This window comes from Falco rusticolus, chromosome 15, assembly GCF_015220075.1.
Source record: "Falco rusticolus isolate bFalRus1 chromosome 15, bFalRus1.pri, whole genome shotgun sequence".
In the NCBI taxonomy this organism is placed as follows: Eukaryota; Metazoa; Chordata; class Aves; order Falconiformes; family Falconidae; genus Falco; species Falco rusticolus.
Window position 1 is genome coordinate 19,952,482 of NC_051201.1, and position 3,389 is coordinate 19,955,870.

A 3,389-nucleotide genomic window follows, 5' to 3' on the forward strand; every position below is an offset into this window, starting at 1 on the left:
TTTCTTTCTTCCCTAAGTATTGAGGCAGAATTTTACAAACCTGGCAAATGTAGTGCAGAATATTAAGTTGAAAAGTATCTTTCACCATGGAAAAAGGATTGCAACACCATCACCCTCAAATTAGTTTGCTTAGCTGGTTTTGATCTCATAAGAGTATAATGAGATTGAAAGCAAATCCAGAATAACTCCACTGAAGTCAAGTATTGTAACTTCAAAATACTATTTGTGTAATAAAGATTTAATTTGGATTTAATCTGATAATTCCAGTTGCTTTTATTTTTAACTACATTTAATACAGATCGGGTAAAGGTAAAACCCAAACCAGTTGTTTGTATTCTAAGGGGAATTTCTGAAAACCACTTGACAAAAGCAAGTAATGAGAGGAAGTGCTGGGCAATGTCTCTTCTTCTAATGAAATCACCATTATCGTCTATACAGAAATCATTATTTCTCCTGAAGTAACTTTGGAAGGGCTCTTGATTAATTTATTGCCAGTGGTATAGCTAGATTGAACTAAATTGCAGATTTTTATAGGAAAAAAAAAATTATTCAAGGAGAGATGCCTGGTACCTCCTGTTGCCCAATGCTACAGGGACAGGCAGGTTCTTTTAGGTAAAGTCTGAAACTAGATTGTGATTATTATATCACACACCAATTATTAGACATTTGACCTGATCTGCAGAGGGCCCAGGTGACTAAAAGCCTAGGTAACTAAAGACTCTAGATAATAAGAAAGCTATACTGATTACTAGAAATTCTGCTTAACTGCAAGTTATGATAATTGCTAAAAATATTGTGTAACAATAAGCTATGCTAACTGCTAGAAATTGTTGACAATCATAAGCTATGCTGATAATTATTTTTTTTATGTCATAATAAAGCTCTAATTGTAACTACAACCCTGTGGCCAGTCCTCATTCTATCAAGGATCCCTAAAAGTACCTGTATGCTCCTGTAGCACTGGGTGAAACCTCTGTAAGATTCTCCTCTATCAAACTTTAATTTCGGTGGCAAAGAGCAGTTGCCTGCACAACTATTGCCACCAGTATTAACACAGTTCTAATCTGGTGGTGTACGGATCTGGTTGAACTTCTGAGGCATCTGTCCTTACATTTTTCGGAAACATGTTTCTCTAGTTGAAGTTTGCTTGCCAGATGGCCTCTGCCTCTGGCTGTCTCTTTCATTATAACAAGAAAACAAATGAATCTCAGAACTGCAGCAACAGCCTGAGATTTCTCTTTCACAAAAGATCCCAGACAGGTGTTGAAATGCTAAGACTTCCTTGAGTAAGACTCTGAAGACAGGCTATTAGACTTAATATCACAGATATTAGAATTAACATTAGCTAGGGAGCGTGTTTCTGAAGAGATCTATGTGACTGTTGGATCACCATGAAAACTTCACAGTGTTTGTAAGCTGTCTTTGATAATCTCTAAAAGTGTCTGACTTGTCAAATGTACACTAGTAGGACACGAGCTGTATGGGAAATTTGACAAATACTTCCATTAACATGGGGAGCAGCGTAGCATGTCCAACAACATGCTAAACACCACAGTGGCTGAACAACCGGTATTTTACTCATTCTAGTGACCAGATGTGGGTGGGGTTTTCAATGTATGAACATGCAGTTGGACTTCTGACCACATAAGCTCTGGTCTAATTCTATTAACAGCAGTGAAAAACAATTCAGTCATTAACATGAGAAACTTTCTGTTAAGTCTGTTACCTTTAGATTGGCAAATAACTTCTAAAAAATTTCCAAGCTCTAGAAGAAGTCTCGCTACTGCACAAGAAACATTTTGAGCAGAATTTGCTTTGGCTTAAATATTAGGGGGGATTTCATTCATCCTTGAAATTACTTATTTTTCTTTGTATACATGCATGAGCCTCCCTCTGCTGGATGGTTTGTAATTTACACTGCTACTAAGATTTTCAGATAGTTGTGTTTGGACCATTAACTGTGAATTACAATTGATATTTCCAGCTTTTGCATATTTATTCTGAGAATCAGAATTTCACTTCAAGATGCTGAGAGCCTTTGGGCTAACAGCCTCTGCTCAAAATGCATTCACCCCTCCACGCAGTAAGAACATGCCTGTAATAGTTTATAGAGTAGCTGATGCATGGGAAATCTGTATCGTGTAACTTGTATGAATAGCTGTACCAAAAAGACTTTTAAAATCCTCTCTAATATTTGTCTTCAGAAGGAACCCCTGGATATTTACATAGTAAGTGATGGTACAATACTGATCACCAAGTATCACGTTTCTGCTGAGATGCTGGAAGCTGATGTTAGTAACCCTGTTTGCCTGCTAAAGCCGAAGGGAGGAAGTTACTAGTCTAAACCCCTTAGTCCTTCAGCCATTGCAGCAGGCTTGGTATAGCTATCTTACAACAAACTCAGTTGAATGGTGCTATTAATGACAGTGTGAAAATGGCACATTTTGCCTTGATCAGAGAATTATGAGCTAGTTCATAGCTGATGTAAATGTTGCCTTCTTGATTACAGGAGGGTCTCTGATATAAATGGGATCTCATGGTGGTGCACAACAGCTAAAAATGTCTCTGCTTTGCAACTACTGCAAAGGAAAGTGCAGTGCAGGAAAAGACACATACCAGACATTTCTAAGCTCTTGCAAACACTGTTTGTGACAGCAGCCCATGAGGTAGCAAGTACAAATGGGAACACTCTCAGTGCTTCTTTATCACCAGAGAAAACAACTTGGTGAAGAGTTACCCTGGGATCAGTTCCAGAACGTAATAAAAGATGTGTACCTTGCACTACAAATAGAAAGTTTGAAACATTTTGTGCCATGTGCATTGTTGTTAATCACTCTTCTAATAATATTACAAAATGATACCCCTTACTCAGGTCAGTAGCAAATAATGCCAGTTTCACACAACTGGCCACAGAAAAGACTTCCTGTTTGTTATGTTCCAGGAAAACTGTTTTAGAGCTTGTGATAGAAGGAGTGCTTACAAGGCATCTCTTGTATGTGCATCAACACATGCTTACATATTGGTACCTTTCTTACCCTAACAGAATGATCACAGACAATCAAAACATGTTTCCAGCAGTTGTGAAACTATTCCAAGTATATGGTGAAATATTTTCCTTGTACAGACATACTAGGTTCATGAGAGTAGAGTTGCTAATTAAGATAGTGGCGAACTGTATTTATAATTCTGACTATAAGCAGGAATATGAATAAGAATATACAGAGATTATGGAAAAACTTAAAAATATCTTTTCTCAACATTATGATGAAAACATATAGTTTTAACTTTCTGTTATTCATAGTACAAGCTTTCAAGCAGTAAACATACGATTTGTTACAATTTAGTGTGAGACTTTGGCCTGTTCTAAATCAGTTATCACTAAGTTGCTA